This window comes from Hordeum vulgare, chromosome 2H, assembly GCF_904849725.1.
Source record: "Hordeum vulgare subsp. vulgare chromosome 2H, MorexV3_pseudomolecules_assembly, whole genome shotgun sequence".
Taxonomy (NCBI): domain Eukaryota; kingdom Viridiplantae; phylum Streptophyta; class Magnoliopsida; order Poales; family Poaceae; genus Hordeum; species Hordeum vulgare.
The window spans coordinates 302,425,814-302,437,508 of NC_058519.1; positions in this window are offsets into that span (position 1 = coordinate 302,425,814).

Consider the following 11,695-nt stretch of genomic DNA (forward strand, 5'->3'; position numbering starts at 1 on the left):
ACATAATTATTCATCACAAACACTCATGCAAGTATGAATTTATGTGGGTTTATTAATCAGCATAACCCAAAATCATGCAATCAATGCACCATAGAAAACATCACACAACTTCATACAAATCAGAGTTCAAGATGCTTGCCTTTGGAGTTTGAGGATGGTGATGTGTAACCCAAAATCTTGAAGTAAGTCTCCTCTCTCCAAATCCTATTTTAAAATTATTTGAATTAACACGCAAATCCAAAACAACACATAAAATTTGTTTGAATATTTTTGAAATAAATTTGTAATTAGACTAGAGGAAATTTAAGAGAGGTAGGAAAAATGATCAATTGATTCGGGGTCATGGTTTAAAGATTATAAGTGGTCAAAGATCAGTCAGACTCCTGTTTTAAAAGAAAACAGAGAAAATGAAACGCTTCGGGGATAATACGTTACTGTAATCGAAAGCGCACTCGCGACGTATATGCCTTGTGTGCGGGGACTTGCTTCCCTGGGGTTATGCAACCGGCGGCTCGGCTGGTTCATTAACAGGCGGGGTCCAGCTGTCTGGTTTGTCTCCTTCCTCTCGCACACTGCGACATAACCAGGGCAGGCTCCGCCGGTGATTCCCTACGGCACCGACCAGCGTTCCCGGTGTCGACCTATCTATGAGCTCAGGAGTATTGCCCGCATCGCATAGAAGGGGTAGACGCGACCGGGGAGCTCCAGGTTGGGCATGGCTTCGGTCATGGCGTATGGCGGCGTCGGGAGAGAAAGGGACCTCATCAACGGTGGTCCTCTAAATTGGGATCGGGGATGGGTTCCTCAGTGTAGCAGGAGGCTAGAGGAGTCCTTAGGGACGAGTGGCGGCTCTGCACATAGCCGGAGGTGCCAGCGGGACGGCGGCGGTGCTGCGGCTGGAGGTGGGCAGGGAGAGAGAGCTCTAGTTGAATTGAAGTGAGGGGAGAGGGTTGCGGGCTGTGGGAGGCTACTGAACTACTCAAGGGGCTCGGGTTCCCTTTTATAGCTGGTCAAGGCGGTTCCACGACGGCCTCCGAATAAGAACGCCGGCGACAGTCATCCTGGCGACAGCTCAGGCACACAGGGGCGGCAGCAAGGCGCAGCAGGGGCAGCAGCATGGCTGGGCAGCAAGGAGCGGTGCAGGAGATGGCTTGGGCGGTTGTGGCCCCGACAGATGTGGCTGAGATCAATAGCAAGCCGCCAAGGCGAGCAGTAGGGCTGCTCTCAGCATTGCATGCGAGAGGGGAGCAACTGTCGGGCAAGGCAACGCACCGCGCGCCTCTACGGACTCACCAGAGGGCAAGGGGCGCGAGGACGTGGCAGCTCAGTCACGCCTGTGCAAAACATGCGCTCCTGACGCGCTCTGGGCACGCACCCAGGGTGTTCGACAAAATGGCCGGCACCTCTAAGCACTTCCAAAACTGCTCAAACTTAACAGGGTTATGCCATGGGTTAAGACCAGGATGATTGAAAAGGTTTTAGGTTCACGCGAGCAACTCCAAAATGCAAAGAAATATTGTGCGAGATCTGCACATGTACTCTAGGTGTTCCACCAAATATCAAGGGCATCAAATGGGTCTTGCCGCCAACTAAAATTCCCAGATTATAGTCTCCTTAGGTGCTGGTGAGGATGGCAAGGTTAGTTTGGCAGAAAGAAAAACTTGGTAATGCAAAATTTTGGAAAACAACATTCTGGACAGCAAGTTGAAGCTATCATTACATGCATTTAAATTTATCTAATGATGCTAAAATCTTGAACTTAAGGGTTTGGTAGGGTGTTATACAAGCAAGAAATATCTCAAGGAAATTAGAGCAAAGCAACACATGGTTGTAGTACAAAGTACCAAATTGGACAAGAAAATAAAAGTGGTTGTTTTGCTAAATGTTTCCAAACCACATAGTTGGATTTTTGCATATCAGTTGACATTCCCAAATTTTTATATAATTTTTGAGAAGTTATATCTAGGGGTTGTAGTACAAACTCTATTTTGGGCCAGAATAGAAAAGGAGTTAATGTGCTCAAATTTTTCAAAACACTTGGGTAAAGTTTTACAAAAACATGATCTAGTAACACCACATGTCACCTACAAATTTTTCTAGAATTTTCAGAAAAAATATCAAAAGCTTGCAGTGCAAAAAGGGTCCTTCAAGGAATTAAAAGTCATTGCTGAATAATAGAAACTTAGGAAAAATATTAAAAGAAAATCTCCAATAAATTTTTCACAAGAAAAGAAATGTTTTCATGCAAGCACTCAAGTTTCAACAAAATTTTCAAAAACATTTACTTGGTGGAGAACTTGAGAATTAGGAAAAAAGAGTGGTTCAAAAAATCAATTGAAACCCACAAATTCTGATTTTAAACAAACATTGCCAAAATAAAAAGAATATCCCCATTTGATTAAATAAAGAATGTAAAATGGTACCAAGTTAGGGCTCAAGCAGTAAATGATCTTTAAAATTGCCACTTGAAAATAATGTTTTTTGGAAAGAGGCTTTGGCAAGAGTCACGACGTAAATTATTTCTTATTTTTCTATTCTATGTAAAATTTTATTTCATAAAAATATTATTAAATTTTTGGGGTGTGAAAAACACTACCCCCCTTAATAATAAATCTCGTCCCCGAGATTTTCTTAGGGAATGAAAATAATCCACTCATGAAGACACGTAACATGTTCACTCAAATGCACGCACACATAAGGCAATCATATGGCACACAATCACCCATATGTAGGTGCAAACAATGAAATCATATGATACAACATCACTCACCTAGAATGAGGAAAACATAGTACTGGACTAACGTACACTCCGATGATGATCAACGAGATATGGGCAAGGGGTTCCTGAGAAAATAATCTCGGTCGGGGAAACACATTCTACTTCTCCTAGAAGAAGTCCGGAGAACGTATCCCCTTTGGTCTGACAACAACGGCCTACCAATGGAAAATATGAAATTTTTTCCAATAGCAAGGGTGTGGACTTAATCCACCTATTGATGGGTCAACACCCTTGGTCATGACCTGAACGACAAGGGATGGGCACACTAGGGCTTCTCTATACTGGGTTGTGAGGCAACACGATTTCTATTGTGTGGTTGCATCCAGAAATATCGGAAAAATCCCAATGAATAGTCATGGGGAGGACTAGCTTTGTTTAGTGTACCAGGAATGGTCATGGGTGGTCTCACCAGTATAACACTGTTGTGACCTGGGTCATTGGTGTGGAAGGTCGGATATCAACTCCCAAGTGACATATCACACGGTTAGCTGATTTGGTGGCTAGGTAGTCACACCCAAAATATAATCTATGGCCACACGGACTGTTCTACAAATCTACCTTTAAAAACAAGGGCACACATGCATCCTGCAATTTTATTTAAAATATTTTAATCACAAACACGCGAATACCACGTTAGAGGGAGACACTCGTACTAAGGCCAGACAACTATTCTCACGGACTCTTTCCGCGCTCATTGGACTCTGAGTGGACGAGCTCAGCAACCAATAAGGCTCCTCCGTTTTCCATGGTTCGAGGGTCAACTAGGACATGGAACTGGGCTGCATGGTTGTGGTGGAGACGACGTCTCAGACGGCACGCCCTTTTTATAGCTTCATTGCAGAAAGCATCCAAACTGTGGTGAAGCTCCACTTGGGTCATGGTCGGGTAGGCTAAAACAAAGGCTGGGGTAGACCTCAGAGATCCAATCGGTCTTCCAACCAATATGGGCTGGTTGCTGGAGGTGGTTGCGGCTTCATGGCTTGCTGGGGTCCGGCAAGAAGTTAGCGTGCGGTTCATGACCAGGTCAAAGGTGATTTGATTGATGAGTGCCTCCTACACTCTCAAATTGCACACAACCGGCACCAAGGCAGGGTCTGCCTCAAGGTCTATGCTGGCGACTTGGGCTAGACTACCATAGCCTGCACGACTAGGATTGTAGCAGAATGGTTGGCTATTCATCCATGGCGATAGATGTCGCAGTTGGACTATAGCCTCTCGGGATGCAATATGACGGGCTTGGGCTTCGTTGGTGGCTGCTCTACCAGTGAAATGGTAAGGGCTCTCCAGCAAGGGACTCTCACCATAGATGTGCACTGAGGCGCAAAAGTGACGAATAGCATCACTCGCAGGTTCCTCGTGCACAACATACATTGGAGGCTCTTATACGCCAAAAACTTGGCGGCTGAGATCGATGAGGATGACTATGAAGTCTCCAAGCTCAAACACGTAGGTATCGTTGCAAAGAACGTGGCCAGGCGTCTTGCACGTCAAGGGGGGGCTACCAGTGTAGTGGTCTCAACGTTGCAGGTTGCTAGGTTGAGGCAAGGCCTTCCTATATAGACTAGGGACTCTTCTATCGCACGCTATGGAATGTGACATCTTCGGTGTTGGTTATAGATACACAACTTAAGGGGTGGCTGACAGGTTAGGCACCCACTGCCAAAAGGTGTCGGATGGCCACTAAGGTTGGCTAATGGGTAGGCTAGGCTGGGTCGTGGATATATGAATGTCCAGGCTATGGATAGCGACCTAGCTAATATATGTTTTGCCAATGGTCAGTCTGGCTGTGATGCCAAGGTTGTGGCGACGGGTTTTTTCAGAAAATAATTTCCAGAAAACAGGTCTTTGTGTTCACCAGCCCAGGACTACTGTTAGCTGGTGGACACTCAATTGAAACAGAATATCCAAGAAAAAAATACAAAATCTAGGTTACAAGAGCATGAAGATCTACTAGTTTGGACAAAAGTTTGAGGCTGACAGCGGAACCGACTCGAGGAATCTCCAGTGCCCATGGGACTCAATTACCATAGGAACACCTAACCTAGATGAATTCCTATCTCCCAAAGCTGCTATTCTTGACTCCTAGGTTCCAGGTTGACGACACCGTGCTCCTCTCCGAACGCAATCTTGCCAAAACAATAGCCAGGGACAAGTCAGTGAGTACTTTGAACGTACTCGCAAACATCAAGAAAACATATAAGTTAAAGCAGGTGAGATGCATGCCTAATCCACATAATAAGTATATCATGCCATAAGAATTGATTCACGAATCTATTTCATGCAGATAAACTATTTCCACCAATGTTGTATAAACAAGCAAGGAAAGGTAACAATGAATAAGTAATAACATGTGTGCCGCAGTTGCGCGTCGGAGCGACACCGCCTAAAGGGCTCACATGGAAGTAAAAACAGTTAACACCATCGTGTGTCTAAGCGACACCAAAGAAAGGGCTTATATGAAAGAAATAACAGTTGCCAAAGTCGAGCGTCTAAGCGACTCCAAGGAAAGGGCTTATAAGACATAATAACGAGCATGCCACAGTCGGGCGTCTGAGAGACACCACACAAAAGGCTTATAAGAAATAATAACGAGCATGCCACAGTCGAGCGTCTAAGCAACACCACGAAAAGGGCTTATGTGAAACAATAATAAGTATTGAATATTCATGAGGTTGAACTGTCCCATGGGTATTCAACAATCATAATCATAGGGGTTAATCCACAGTAAAAATAATAGTACGATCATCCACCATATTTCATGATTAGTCTCGTGATTTCATTAACTTCCTCCGAAGACCGACACTCAGGCTGACACTTGACTAGTCAACTAGTCGTCCTTGACCATGGACACGACTACATGAATAGTTTCGACTATGCAGATGGTGTACTCTTTACCCACATCCCACGGGTTTCAATAGTCACTCAGACTAATCCCGTGTATGGTATTTTAGAAATAAACTCTCAGAACCAGTACACACCCATTTTTCCCATGCGAAGACCGGCCTCACCCGAGCTATGCTGCGAGGGAAAAACCATAAATGGGGAGTATCCAACCTCGACTAGCATGGTATCAAATTTATACCACACTCTACAAGGAAATGGCCATTCCCTCTCGGTCCGAGACCGGAAACAGCCAAGCCCCCTGACCGGATTACTGCATTTAGTCCAGGGCCCTGGATACCTTCATCCCGACTTCTCTACTTGGTGTGTACCAATTAATATGTTTATGACCTACTAGACCGTATTCCCTTTCGGAAAGACCCGTTGCAGCACAAAAGGTAAGGTGACACACAAACAAGACTCGATCTATGGTCGACTTGGGAGGTTTAAGTTTTTCCTGCAAGGTTAGTACCACACAATCTTTCTGACAGAATTATCTGAGTATCACTACCATCACATCCCGGTATGATCTCACTGACCATTCTCGTCCCATGAGGTGCCGATCCATGGTATCATAATATCTATGACATACCTCCCTCTGAGATCGTCCAAACCAACATATCATACGAGGCATGTAGTAGTTGTGCCCTCCTCGTTGCCCTCCCACATCGCCTCTTTGCTCTATAAATATCCCAATATTCAAGAAACCATTAAGGAAGGGGACGAAAATCAATTCCAGCCGCCGTGGAGACCAGAAACACCAGATCCAATCTAGATACCATCACGGAGGGGTTCATCATCTCCATTGTTGCCTCTCTGATGATGTGTGAGTAGTTCTTTGTAGACCTAAGGGTCCGTAGTTAGTATCTAGATGGCTTCCTCTCCCTCTCTCTTGTTAATCAATACAATGGTCTCTTGGAGATCCACATCATGTAACTCTCTTTGCGGTGTGTTTGTTGGCATCCGATGAACTTTGAGTTTATGATCAGATCTTTGTGTTTTATCCATGAAAGTTATTTGAGTCTTCTTTGATCTCTTATATGCGTGATTGATTATAGCCTCGTATTTCTTCTCCGATATTTGGGTTTTGTTTGCCCAACTTGATATATTTATCTTGCAATGGGAAGAGGTGCTCTATGATGAGTTCGATTTTACAGTGCTTGATCCCAATGACAAAAAGGGAAACGACACGTATGTATCGTTGCTATTAAGGATAACAAGATGGGGTATATTTCTACATAAATAGATCTTGTTGACATCATGTCATCGTTCATATTGCATCACTCCATTTTCAATAAACTTAATACACTAGATGCATGCTGGATAGCGGTCGATGTGTGGAGTAATAGTAGTAGATGCAGGCAGGAGTCGGTCTACTAATCTTGGACGTGATGCCTATATAATGATCATTGCCTGGATATCATCATGATTATTTGACGTTCTATCAATTTACCAACAGTAATTGTTTTCCCATCATTTGCTATTTTTCTCGAGGGAAGCCACTAGTGAAACCTACGACCCCCGGGTCTCTTTTCATCATATTTGCCTTTGTGATCTATTTTGCTTTGCTTTTATTTTCAGATCTATTAAACTAAAAATACAAAAATACCTTGCTGCAATTTATTTGTTTCGCGATATATTTATCCTATCTACCACTTTTACCTCACGTTATTTGCCTATCTTGAGGCGCCGTACCCAAAAGGGATTGACAAACCCTTTAACACATCGGGTTGCGAGTATTTGTTATTTGTGTGCAGGTGATGTTTACGTGGTGGGACGAAGTTCTCCTACTGGTTCTATAACCTTGGTCTCATCACTGCGGGAAATACCTATTATCGCTATACTACATCATCCCTTCCTATTTGGGGAAATACCAATGTAGTTCTAGGAGACATCGAAAGGAATTTTTGGCGCCGTTGCCGGGGAGGATCAAGTCAAGATAGTCCCCTACCAATGTGCCAATTTCTGGCGCCGTTGCCGGGGAGGATCTTCAACATCAACCAGGTTCCTAATCACAAATCTCATATCCTCACAATTTACATTATTTTCCATTTGCCTCTCATTTTCCTCTCCCCCACTTCACAAAAATTTGTCATTTTATTCGTTCTCTTTTTCGTTCACCATTTTCTCATCAGATCTATTTTTGAGTGCAATCTTGTTGTGAAGTCATCATGACTCAAGAGAACATCAAGTTGTGTGATTTCTCAAATACCAACAACAATGATTTTATTAGCACTCCGATTGCTCATCCCGCCACTAGTGCGGAGTCTTGTGATATTAATACTGCCTTGCTGAATCTTTTCATGAAAGATCAATTTGCCGGTACTCCTAATGAGGATGTCGTGTCTCATGTTAACACATTCGTGGCATTATGCGATATGCAAAATAAAAAACATGTGGGCAATGATGTTGTGAAGTTGAAACTATTTATGTTTTCTTTGCGAGATCGTTCAAAAATTTGGTTTTCTTCTTTGCCTTGCAATAGTATCGATTCTTGGAACAAGTACAAGGATGCATTTATTACTAAGTATTTTCCGCCCGCAAAAATTATTTCCCTTAGAACCCAGATCATGAGCATGGTGCACAATATTGGGAAAGGATGAAATTGATGCTAATGAATTACCCAACTGATGGGTTAAATATTTGGATGATCATACAATATTTTTATGCGGGAGTTGAATTTTGTTTCTCATAATCATTTGCATTCCACCGCAGGGGGTAAATTTTTGGAAATTACTTTTGGTGAAGCTACTAAGTTGCTAGATGATATTATGGCCAATTACTCATAATGGCACACCGAAAGAGCTCCTACTAGTAAAAATATCAATTCGGTAGAATAAATAAATTATTTGAGTGAAAAAGTTGATGCTCTTATGAAGTTGGTTGCTAATAAAAGTGCTCCTATTGATTTTAATGATGTGCCTTTTTCTACTTTGATTTAGCAAAATTGTGATGCCATAGATGTGAAATATACTTCGCGAAACAATTTCAATAACAATGCTTATAGAGGTAATTTTAATCCAAGGCCATTTCCTAGTAATTCCTCTGATAATTATGGTAATTCCTAGGGTAATCCTACTTATAATAATAATAGAAACACCTCTGTTCTTGAGAACAATATTAAAGAATTTATCAATACTCAGAAAGCATTCAATACTTCGATAGAGGAAAAGTTGAATAAAGTTGATGATTTGTCTAGTAGTATGCATATTATTTATCATGATGGAAAAACTCTCAAGATGAAAAAATTTGTGCCTAAAGTTGAAGAATCAATTAAATCTCTTTATGTTTCTATGGATGAAAGTAGGAAAAGAACCGCTATGCTTAGAGCTAAAAGGGAATTTATAGAAAGAGCGTTTTCTAGTGATTACTTTCATAAAAGTGATGAAGATCTTAAAATGATTGGTGTTGCTTCTATTGATTCTTTGTTTAGTAAAATTAAGAATGATGAAAAGGTACTGGATAAGATTCATCTGTAGTTAGAAGGCGTCGCTATGATTCGGAGGGTGAAAATCTTGGTGAGAAAATTGATAAAAGTGGCTTTGAAGAGGTCAAGACTATAACTAGTGATGTGCCCATTATTTTGGATTACAAAGACTTTAATTATGATAGTTGCTCTTTGGTTGATTGTGTTTATTTGTTGCGATCCATGATAAATTCACCCCATTTTTATGAACAAAATAAAGCTTTTACTAAACATATTGTTGATTCTATGATGAAAACTTTTGAAGAAAAATTGGAATTAGAAGTTTCAATTCCTAGAAAAATTCATGTTGAGTGGGAACATACTGTCAAAGTCAAGATTAAAAGTTATTAGTGTTTTGCTTTATGTGACTTGGGTGTTAGTGTTTCTACAATTCTGAAATCTTTATGTGATGTGGTTGGTCTTACCAATATTGAATAATGATCTTTAAATTTGCACTTAGCGGATTCTACTATTAAAAATCCTATAGGAAGAATTAATGATGTTCTTATTCTTGCAAATAGGAATTATGTGCCCATATATTTTATTGTTCTTGATATTGATTGCAATCCGTCCTGTCCAATTATACTTGGTAGACCGTTTTTACGTACTATTGGTGTCGTGGTTGATATCAAAGAAGGCAATATTAAATTTCAATTTACAATAAGGAAGGGAATGAAACACTTCAATAGAACAATAAATAGGCCACCATACGAATCAATCATCATGGCATCATATGGACCTAGAAACAAAGATGACAACACTTAGATCCTATGTGTTATGCCTAGCTAGGGGCGTAAAGCGATAGCGCTTGTTGGAGGCAACCCAACTTGTATCTGTTTATTTTTTGGTTTTCTTTCTGTTTTCAATAAAATAAACAATCATATATCTGGTTATATGTGTTTTGTGGTTTAAATTAGTGTTTGTGCCAAGCAAGGCCTTTGGGATGATTTGGGTGAAAGTTGATTTGATCTTGCTGAAAAATAGAAACTTTTGTGCTCACGAAATTATTTATCATTTTTAACAGAAGAGTGATTTTGAGTTGATTATTTATTTAGAAGATTAATGACAAAATTATTCACGTGCTCCGAATTGTTCAGAATTTATGGAGTTACATAAATATTCGAAGTAGGCAGATTGCTACAGACGGTTCTGTTTCTGACAGATTCTGTTTTCTTTGCGTTGTGTGGTTGTTTTGATGATTCTATGGTTTTATTTGATGAGTATTTGCCATAGAAAAGTAGGAATAAAGTATATATAATGAAAAAATAAAATATTAATATGCTTCAAACAGTAGTTATAGTAGAGGTGTGCTTTCTTATACTAACGGATCTCACGAAGGTTTTGTTGAGTTTTGTGTGATTGTAGTTTTCAAGGTTTGGGTGATCTTACGATAGATGAAGTAATAAGGATTAGAAAAAGGATAAGATTGGGGATGCCCGAGGCACCCCAAGATAATATTCAATAATAAGCAAGCAACTAAGCTTGGTGATTCCCCCCTCTTTCTTCTAACAACCATCGGTATTTTACTTGAAACTATATTTTTATTCGTCACATATTATGAGTTTTTCTTGGACCGACTTGTATGATACGATTTATTTTTGAAGAAATTATCTCCTGCTTCACTTAAGATTTTTTTGGGAGTTAGTAAATTCTCTCTTGCTTCACTTAGATTATTTTGAGAGAAAGAAAAATTATGCTCATATTCTTCACTTAAATTTGTTTGAGCTTATCAAAAGCAACATATGAAAATAGTCCCAAAGTGATAGCTATCCAAGGAGGATATAATGAAAAATTTCATGAAGATCATTGGACAAAATAAACTTGATTCTTAGTAATGTTTTTGAGATATGACGATATGATATGTGAGTCATGTTAATGAGTAATTGTGCTTTAGTAAGAATATTGAGGTTAAGGTTTGTGGTTCCCTATGCAAGCACGAAAGTCAATAGTTATGCAATGCAATTTGTATCATACTTGTGGTGTATTATTCGGTGTTACTTATGCTTAATGCTTGGGTACGAGATATTTCGTTTCTTGGTTCGTCGCTTCTCAATCTTTTTGCTAGCCTTCATTTTGCACTAAGTATGATCACTACTTGTGCATCCAAAACCCTTTAAACTAATTTTGCCATATGAGTCCACTATACCTACCTATATGCGGTATTTCCATGCCATTCTAAGCAAATTTGCATGTGTCATCTCTAATTTTCAAAATAAATTTCTCTTTTGTGTGCTCTACCGCTCGCGAGGCGGTGAGGGGTGGCCAATATTTTCCATGCTAGATGTGTTATTCTAACGATGAGTGTTTATTCACTTGTCATTTCACGAGAGTACGTCAAACGTATTAGGGATACCCAGTCCCGAAAAGAAAAAAAATGAATTTACTTTTTGTTGTCAAATAATAATTTCGTTGGGAAGTGTTGGTATGGAGGGCACCCGTGGATACGGAGAAGCCATGGAAAGTGAAAGTAATGGTGGAAAAAGGAATAAACTTTATTTTCTATTTGGGAATCACCTATGATGTATCTAGCATGGAAAGTGTTGGAAGCTCTAAGTTGTTTTCGTTGATTG